Source organism: Pongo abelii, chromosome 5 (assembly GCF_028885655.2).
Source record: "Pongo abelii isolate AG06213 chromosome 5, NHGRI_mPonAbe1-v2.0_pri, whole genome shotgun sequence".
NCBI classification, from domain to species: Eukaryota; Metazoa; Chordata; class Mammalia; order Primates; family Hominidae; genus Pongo; species Pongo abelii.
In genome coordinates this window covers 28,877,831-28,887,993 of record NC_071990.2, presented here as the reverse complement: position 1 = coordinate 28,887,993, position 10,163 = coordinate 28,877,831, and the positions used below count along the sequence as shown (strand labels likewise).

The following is a 10,163-nucleotide window of genomic DNA, read 5'->3' as shown; positions in this document are numbered from 1 at the left end:
AAAAAAAAAAGACAAGTCTATTTTACATCATAGAATCTTTAAGCGACTCAAGAATTTGTAGCACCATGTACCCCTGGAAATGAGGATGAATAGACTAAAACGAGGAGAGTCTGTCAAAAGCTATTTAGGAAGCAAGCAGAGTCCTATGTCCTCAAGCCCAAAGACTGGAGATTTATTTTCTGAAGAAGGTTAAACAAGGGATATGTGGGCTAGACACATGGAGGACAGGAATTCCATTTTGAAAAAGGAGCATACTGAATGTCAATGCCTCCAGCCTACTTTCCTTATCTCCCAGAAAGATGAGGGTCTGGCTTTCACCTCCCAGACAAAAGACACAGTTTTCAGTGAGAAATTCAACCAGAATAGACTTGAAGATACATCAGGAGTTTCTCAGCAAGTGGCCTAGTCAGATAACCTGTAGTGAACATCAGCAAGTCATAGTTGTGCCATCAGAGCTTCCCATAGGTTTTATAGTCCTCCTCTATTAAAAAAAATAAAATTTATTGGCTGGGCGCAGTGGCTCCCACCTGTAATCCCAGCACTTTGGGAGGCTGAGGTGGGCAGATCATCTGAGGTCAGGAGTTCAAGACCAGCCTGACCAATATGGAGAAACCCTGTCTCTATTAAAAATGCAAAAATTAGCCAGGCATGGTGGCGCTTGCCTGTAATCCCAGCTACTCAGAGACTGAGGCAGGAGAATCGCTTGAACCCAGGAGGCAGAGGTTGCGGTGAGCCAAGATATGCCATTGCACTCCAGCCTGGGCAATAAGAGCGAAACTCCATCTCAAAAAAATAAATAAATAAAAAATAAAGTTTATTATAGAACATTTCAAACCCATGCAAGAGTAAAGGCAATAGAAAAATGAACTCCATAGACACATCATTCAGCTTCAACAATTATTACGTCAGGGTTAATCTTGTTTCATCTGTATCCCCACCCATTCCCTCTGCTTAAGATTATTTTCAAGCAAATGACAGAACTTGTGTTTCATCCATAAGTATTTAATTGCCTATAGGAGATAATGACTGTTTAAAAAAACTAATAATATGGGCCGGGCGCGGTGGCTCACATCTGTAATCCCAGCACTTTTGGGAGGCTGAGGTGGACGGATTGCCTGAGGTCAGGAGTTCGAAACCAGCCTGGCCAACATGGTGAAACCCCGCCTCTACTAAAAATACAAAAATTAGCCAGGCGTGGTGGCAGGCGCCTGTAATCCCAGCTACTCGGGAGGCTGAGGCAGGAGAATTGCTTGAACCCGGGAGGCAGAAGTTGCAGTGAGCCGAGATCACACCACTGCCCTCCAGCCTGGGCGACAGAGTGTGACTCAGTCTCTAAATAAATAAATAAATAAACAAACTAACAAACTAATAATAGAGCCAGGGGCACGATGGCCTATGCTGTAGTCCCAGCTACTTAACAGGCTGAAGTGGGAGGACTCCTTGAGCCCTAAAGTTTGAGGTTAGCCTGGGCAATATTGCAAGACCCCATCTCTAAAAAACAAACCAAAAATATAAGTAAACTAACACTAGTACAGTTATCACACCTAAACAAAATTATCTATTTGGCAACATCATCAAAGATTCATTCACTGTTCAAATTTTTCTCTAATGCCATTTTTTCTTAACATTAAAAAAAAAAACAGGCCAGGCACCATGGCTCACACCTGTAATCCCAGTACTGTGGGAGGCCAAGGCAAGAGGATCACTTGGGCTCAGGAGTTCAAGACCAGCCTGGGCAACATAGCAAGACCCTGTCTCTACAAAAAATTCAAAAATTAGCCAGGCATGGTGGTGCATGACTGTGGTCCCAGGTACTCGGGAGATGAGCTTGGGAGGTCAAAGCTGCAGTGAGCCGTGATCGTGCCACCACACTCCAGCCTGGGCGACAGAGTGAGACCCTGTCTCAGAAAAAAAAAAAAAAAGTATTCAAATAAGGTCAATACATTGTGATTAGTTGGTATGTATCTCAAGTATTTTAATATATAAGTTCTCCCCATATCTCTTTTTTCTTGAAATTTATTTAATGATTAACTAGGTTGCTGGTGCTGTGGGGTTTCACAGTTTGGATTTTATTATTGCACACCTTTGGTAGTATTTAACACGTTCCTCTGCCCCTGTATGTCCTAAAAATTACTAGTTAGATCTAAGGGCTTTATCAAATTCTATATTTAGATTTGATTTGGGTAAGACTACTTCATAGGTGTCAGCACAAGCCTTTTTTGTTTAACATGACTAAAGTAGTCTCAGTAGCCTCCTTGCTTTCTGGTGAAAAGATTTTCCAGGTTCATCTAGTATATTTCCTTAGGAAGACTCTTCTTTCTAAAACTAGTACAGGAAAAAATATAAGATCTGAATAGTCTGATACCAATTATTTAAATAGATCCTATTATATATATTCCCAGAAAGAAAACTCCAGGCTCAGATGGTTTCACCAGTTAATTCTACTAAACATGCAAGGAAAAATAATCCCAATGTTAAACTCATTTTATGAGGCCTGTATAACCTTAATACCAAACCATTAGGGAACGATGAGGAAAAACAAACAACACAAGGAAATTTTTTTTTAAAAAATTACAGGCTATTATCATTCATGAATGTAGTGAGAAAAATCTTGAGATAGTAACAAACAGAATCCAGGAATATACATTTTTTAAAAGATGACATGTCTTGAACAAGTTAAGATTATTCTAGCATGGAGAAGTTGGATTAGCATTCAAAAATCAATAAAGGTGGCCAGGCGTGGTGGCTCACACCTGTAATCCCAGCACTTTGGGAGTCCCAGGCGGGAGGATCACTTGAGGTCAGGAGTTTGAGACCAGCCTGGCCAACATGGCAAAACGCCCCTCTCTACTAAAAATACAAAAATTAGCCGGACCTAGTGGCCCGCACCTGTAATCCCAGTTGGGAACAATTCTGTGACAGTCCTTCTTTCTAACATACAATTCATATTATTTTATTTTTATTCTCTTAAATCTGGAACATCATTCAAAATCTACACATAGAAAGCTATCTCCTTTTTAGTAGAGTTTGCCCCATATTAGGGCAATAACTTACCTAATCCTTGTGAACCCCCACGCGAACTCCGCTAAACTCTTTGAGTTCCGTGGGGCAAGGACGTTCTGTGCTGTTCCCTTCCATATCCTCTCCATACCCTCCCAAACTTTATGAAGCTGGAAAGAGGAAGAGAAGGAGATTAGGGAAGGCTTCCAAGGAGAAACAACTTACAAGCTGAGGTCTAGAGAATGAGAGACAGACCGGAAGTATGCAGAGAGAACTGCTCCGAGGAGAGATAGGGCTCCCCCGGAAACCACAGAGATATGGGGTACCGAGAAGCCCACAGAGAAGGTACCTGGCTGGGTGTGTCTGGCAGTTGTAGGGTAAGGCAAGGCACTGGCACTTTCCCTAGAGTTGTCTCTTCTCTAGACCATATAACTATGGTTCCAAGTGTGAAGTGAGCACACTACAGAGAGGCTGGAGGAAGAACAGCAGCTGATTCCAAACATAAATTAATCCTTCAGGCTGCCCGCGGTGGCCCACGCCTGTAATTCCAGCACTGTGGGAGGCCGAGGATGGAGGATCACTTGAGCCCAGGAGTTCGAGACCAGCCTGACCAACATGGCGAAACCCCGTCTCTACTAAAAATACAAAAATTAGCCAGGGCGTGGTGGCGCGCACCTGTAATCCCAGCCACTCGGGAGACTGAGGCAGGAGAATCGCTTGAACCGGTAAGGCGGAGGTTACAGTGAGCCGAGATCGTGCCACTGCACTAAGTATGTGCCATTAAGGTTTTTTTTTTGCTTGTGGCACTCATTGCTATATCTGAGGCGCCTGGAGTACACCGTCCTCTAAATAATGGGGGAACATAGTTCTGGGTGTGGTTATCTCTGGCTCCGCGGTAAACAGAAGTCGAAGAGGATAAGAATGGGATTGATACGTAAGAACCATTCATACTGAACATTTGGAAAGTGATTCTCCTAAAAACAGTCCCTAGTGAGAATGAAAAGCACTTGGCAGCGGTGGGATTCGAACCCACGCCCCCGAAGAGACTGGAGCCTTAATCCAGCGCCTTAGACCGCTCGGCCACGCTACCATGGAGTGTGAGTGTGTTCTTCCGCATTTTCCCTAGTAGAGAATGTCGCCCCCTACGGTGTTTAAGGTGTGTCTTTTTTCCCATTAGGGAATGTCGCCCCCTACGGCGTTTAAGGTGTGCCTTCTCCCCATGACCTCTTCTCTGAGCTCCCTCCAGCGCCATCAGAGGACTTCAGGCAGAGCTGTTCAGCCGCCACACACCCCGACCCCCCAACACGTTGCTTTCGCACTGATGGGAGCAGTGAGGAAGGAAACCGGCGGATCCTAGATGCCCTTCCCTTGTGTCACCGATGTAAGAGGAAGCGGCCACGCGGACGGAAAGCCCCAGGGAAAGAACCCAGGAAAGCTGTGGTTCGCAGGTTCGCCGTGGAAGGTGACGCCTGGCTGGAGCCCCGACGCCGCTGAGCGAGTTTCAAGTGGTTTTGGCCGAGGGAACGCTACGAAAAAACCGGGCGCCGTGCGAAAGAGCGCAGTCGTTGCTGTTTATGAAGGTAAAATTCAGAAGGTGACCCGCGGTCTCCGCAGAAATGCCCGCCAGGCAAAAGGCACAAGACGGTTCAGTTTGAAACCTCAAGATTCGAATCATTTAAACGTATAATTGCTGCTATAGTATAATGCAATGCATTGATAAAGTTGTTCGTTGCGTTTCTCTTAGTGCAGGCGACAGCGCGTCGGTCTCCTTGGCCCAAAATTTTGACTGAGTCCTAAAATAAAAACGCATTGTGCAAAAAATTATGACAAATAAGATCATAATAAAGAAAGTTAACTAGCGCTGGAGTTTCTTATTGTTTTGTCATTCATCGTCATTAAAATCACTGCTGACAGAAGTTTTTATCCAATATGCCAGTGGAAACTAGGCTGTCTTACAAATTCTTTTTTTTTTTTTTTTTTTTTGGAGACGGAGTTTCGCTCTTGTTGCCCAGACTGGAGTCCAATATCGCGATCTCGGCTCACCGCAACCTCCGCCTCCCAGGTTCAAGCAATTCTCCCGCCTCTGCCTCCCGAGTAGCTGGGATCACAGGCATGCGCTACCAAGCCCGGCTAATTTTGTATTTTTAGTAGAGATGGGGGTTTCTCCATGTTGGTCAGGCTGGTCTGGAACTCCCGACCTCAGGTAATCCGCCCGCCTCAGCCTCCCAAAGTGCTGGGATTACAGGCGTGAGCCACCGCGCCCGGCTGTCTTACAAATTCTTATACTTGAGTTGTTCATACGGAATTTACTGCATAGTGCCTGGTGTTAATTTCCTGTGGCTACTGTAACAAATTATCAGAAACTGTCTGTCTAAAAACAACAGATATGTATTCTTTTACAAGTCCGAAGGCCAGAAATCCACAATCAGTATGTGGGCCAAAATCAAGGTGTGGGCTGGGTCCAGCTCCCTCTAGAAACTTTAGAGTAAAACCCTATCCTGGCCTTTTCCAGCTTCTGGTGGTTGTTTGTTGACTTATAGCCACATCTCTCCAGCCTTCAAGGTCAGCACCTACAAATATCCCTCTGCTTTGTCTTCATATGGCCTTCACCACAAAAAAAAAAAAAAAAAATCAAAAATGGGCTGATTCAGTAAAAGCACCTCGTCAATACTAAAAGTTGCAATACTCTTAGCAATACATTATTTCCTAAGGAAATTACTTTAGGAAAATTACTAAGAAAAAAGACTTCCAAGAAAGCAAAAGCAACATAGTCACTCCCTTTTTTGAGACGAAGTCTCAGTCCGTCGCCCAGGCTAGAGTGCAATGGCGCCATCTCGGCTCACCGCAACCTCTGCCTCCCGGGTTCCGGGTTCAAGCGATTCTCCTGCCTCAGCCTTCCGAGTAGCTGGGACTACAGGCACCCGCCACCACGCCCAGCTAATTTTTGTATTTTTAGTAGAGACAGGGTTTCACCATATTGGCCAGGCTGGTCTCGAACTCCTGACCTTGTGATCCGCCTGCCTGGGCCTCCCAAAGTGCTGGGATTACAGGCGTGAGCCACGGCGCCCGGCCTGCTCACCCGCCCCCCTGCTCTTTCTCCTGGTCTCACCTTCCTCCGTTCCTCCGTATTCCCCAAGATAGGCGCGCCTCTTTTCTCACCTGCTGTGTCAATCTGGGCTCTCTGCCTGGTTCTCTCAGTCCCTCACAACAGCAATAGTCTCCTCTCCACTATCAAGGCTATATTCTCCTACCAGTTCTAGATCTCTGAGAGCAAGATGGCCGAACTTGAGGGAGACCACTTTTTGACAGCTTTAACCTTCAAGGACACAGACCAAGGGTGCCCTCCTGCTAGGTGCTAATTGGTTCAATGCTTCATCAGCTGCATCTTGGTCCATCAAAGGCATCAATCCAGAGACTGATTTTCTCTCTGGTGTTTGCAATCCTGCACAGTAAACTAGGAGGGTGAAAACAAAATAGAAAAATGGCAGAAATTATTTGAAAGTGACGATATCAACCAGTGAACATCAGGAATTCATTAACCCGTTCAACAAGTATTGACTGAATGCCTACTCTGTGCCTGAGCACTGAGTATTCAGAACGAACGCTGACACCGGCGGTCCTCACCCTCACAGCTAGGAGGAAAGGCAAACTGATTAAGCAATCGCAAGTCATCATCGTGACTGAATTGGTGCTGGGTCACACAGCTCGGGATTGGAACTTAGTGTCGATCTGGAAAGGCCTGCTTGGAGAAATTCACGAATGCACTGAGGAATGGGGTGGGGGTAGGAGGTTGGAGCGAGACAAGACTGGAGAAAAGTCTGAAAAGAGAAAGACAATTTGGGTTGTAGGGGGGCCGCGGGAGGGATTGAACCCGCAACAGAACCACCCCCACAACCCCTCTCTCTATAGAATCCCTACCTCCCGGAGGGAAGCCTGAGAATCCTGAAGGGGTCAGGAATGAGAAGGACAAAGGAGAAAGAAAAGAGTAAGAGGGCTTCTCCCACGGATCAATCGCGTAGGTAGTGGTGGTACCTGACAGCTGCAGCTGCCTGATCACAGCTGGATCTGTGATTCTAAAATTCTGAGCAGTAACGAGCCCAAGCGTGCACCTGAGGAAAGAGTAAGGGCACACAAAGTCTGAACAAAGTATGTATGTATTTGAGCCAGGGCCTCGCTCTGCCACGATCAGAGCTCATTGCGGCCTCGAACTTCGGGGCTCAAGAGATCCTCCCGCCTCAGCCTCCGAGCAGCTGGAACTACACGTACACGTGACCGCGCCTAGCTTTTCTTTTTTTCTTTTCTTTCTCTTTCTTTTCCTTTCTCTCTCTCTTCCCCCCTACTCCCCCCCACTTTTTGGTAGAAACGGGGATCTCGCTTTTTTGTCCTGGCTGATCTCGAAATCCGAGGCTTCAAGCGACCCTCCCTCCTCGGCCAGAGGAGGAATGTAAACCGGACAGGAATGTGTCCCTGCTCCCCCGCCCTGGCGAGGCACTTGCTAGTACGCTCTATCCAACTGCCGGCTGAATGTGTTCTCTCTAGGAATCGAGGAGGACTGCCTTTCTCGCTGGTTCTATTTCAGTCCGGATCCCACAGCTTCAGTCCAACCGGTTTGCTTTGTTTGATAGGCTGGGCATGAGAGTGAGATTTGGAGCTATCCTCACAGATTTCTGGAAGTTGAACAGATCTCTGATGAGTCCTCTCTTTAGAACTAAACTGATTCCCTAGGACCTACCAACTTGAGGAATTTTCTGGGAAGCACTTCCGTACCTGTACGGACTTGTCAGCAACTGCCATAAGTAAGGAACTCTAATTCCAGCTTTACTGTGCATGACCAGAAAGCTTGAAATTGAAATCTTGATGCCATCCCATAGTTAACCGGGATTTTCCAGGTTTATATATAGTTCACAATTCAAAGTTCTGAACAATCTAAGAGCTTTCACAACTCCGCGCTTTTGCTTCTCCTGATCGCTTGTTCTGGAATGCTGGTTTCCATTTTGTTCCCTAATAAAAATCTTGTTCATTCTTCAAAGCCCACTTCAAATAGGGTCTTCCCCACCCCACCTCCAAATCTCCCTCTCTGTCACACACACACACACACCCCATTGTATTTTTCCACACTTCATTTTAGCAGGTGACTCTTTGTGCCCAATAGAAAACTTACTCACTTGGCGGGGCGCGGTGGCTCACGCCTGTAATCCCAGCACTTTGGGAGGCCGAGGCGGGCGGATCACCAGGTCAGGAGATCGAGACCATCCTGGCTAACACGGTGAAACCCCGTCTCTACTAAAAATACAAAAAATTAGCCGGGCGTGGTGGTGGGCGCCGGTAGGCCCAGCTACCTGGAGGCTGAAACAGGAGAATGGCGTGAACCCAGGATGCAGAGCTTGCAGTGAGCCGAGATAGCGCCACTGCACTCCAGCCTGGGCGACAGAGCGAGACTCTGTCTCAAAAAAAAAAAAAAAGAAAAGGAAAACTTACTCACAGTGTCTGCCTCCTTCATTCCCCAAGTACGGTGAGAAGAATGATGATGATGATAATATTAATAACACGGATTTGGATAATTGGCTGACTGCTTTTGTGTATTATGTTATTGACTCATCGCAACTTTATATAGTAAATACTGTAATACTTTTATTCCCATTTTACAATTGAGAAAATTGGGATTTGGGGGGTGTTAAGAGGTGAGATTTCTGTCTTGGTCGTTTTTCATTTTCCATAGTGACTAGTGTAGTACAAGCCTACTGGCTCTGAATATTTACAGATTGATTCCTTGACCCTAGCTGTTGACTTTTTTTTTTTTTTTAGTAGTCATTCACATTCTCTTTCCTCCTCTTGTCTTGATGCATATTTTGGTTTTGTTATATTTTTTCGACGTTCTTTCTGAGCTGACAAGTAAACAGTAGCAAGTCTGGTGAATAAACAGAACTTACCGTGCCAAAATTAGGGAATTTTTTTTCCTATGGACAATGAATAATAGCTCATATGAGAAGGAAAGAAAATGGTAGCATTCGAAGAAGAGTTCCTCATCTCTAATCCAATTAGCTTTATGTGGAAAATGAAAGAAAAGAAAAGAAAAAAAAAAAAGAGGCATTAATCAAGATAAGTTAACCCAGACAGTTCCTTTCACAGGGGTCCCAACCAGACTGTTTTCTGAAAGCAGAGGCATAAAAACTAATGAAGCAAGAGATTCTTGCTGCACATAGAGGAGACAACGTGTGATATCATGAGAAGAGGGTGCTTTTCAAGAACTGATCACCAGCAGGCCTAGAGGGTTGAATTCCTATGAAACATTAGATTAAAAGGCTTCCGTATATACAGGAATTTTACAAACCATATTACTTTTATGTCTATGACAAAATAAAATTTCTTAGGCAAATTGATCTTATGTATGTGTCAAAGTTTATTAATTCAAGGACAGAACTGACAAGATGACAAAAGAGTGTCCCATCTCAAGGAAGTTTTGGAAACTGTGAATATATGGAGCAAGGGAAGAGAAGAGAAAGTGCAATTAATTAGAAAAGGTCCTGCTTCATTTAACTTGAGCATAAAAACATCACATCCTGACTGGAAGCGGTGGCTCACGCCTGTAATCGCAGCACTTCGGGAAGCTGAGGCGGGTGGGTCACTTGAGGTCAGGAGTTCGAGACCAGCCTGGCCAACATGGTGAAACCCCGTCTCTACTAAAAATACAAAAATTAACCTGGAGTGGTGGCACGTGCCTTTAATCCCAGCTACTCGGGAGGCCGAGACAGGAGAATTGCTTGAACCCGGGAAACGGAGGTTGCAGTGAGCTGAGATCGGGCCACTGCACTCCAGCCTGGGGGACAGAGAGAGACTCCATTTCAAAAAACAAACAAAAAAATCACATATTCCATTTGTTGGTGAAATAAGATCAGGAGCACCATGATCTTTGTTTGGAAACTTGTAGAGAAGTCATACGTGCCCCAAACTCTTATCAGATATAAGAAAGAAATAATAAGCATAATAAGCAATAGCTGCTCTTTAGACAGACCAAGAAACAAAGATTCGTGCCTCAATACTGTCAGACAGGAATCAGTTAGCACAGAGTCACCAAACCTTGTCAGGAGAGAAACAAAAAGTCTGCTTTTTCTCCAGTAGCTATCGGTAAATTTATCAAATGTGCATTCAGAGATGATGCTGAA

General features: G+C 45.2%; 1 non-coding gene across 1 annotated transcript; it reads right to left on the bottom strand.

Annotated features, from left to right (window-relative positions):
• Positions 1-4,008: 4,008 nt before the first annotated feature.
• Positions 4,009-4,090, bottom strand: TRNAL-AAG (transfer RNA leucine (anticodon AAG)). The gene has a single exon. It is a non-coding gene; the product is annotated as a tRNA-Leu (tRNA).
• Between the last annotated feature and the right edge of the window lie 6,073 nt (positions 4,091-10,163).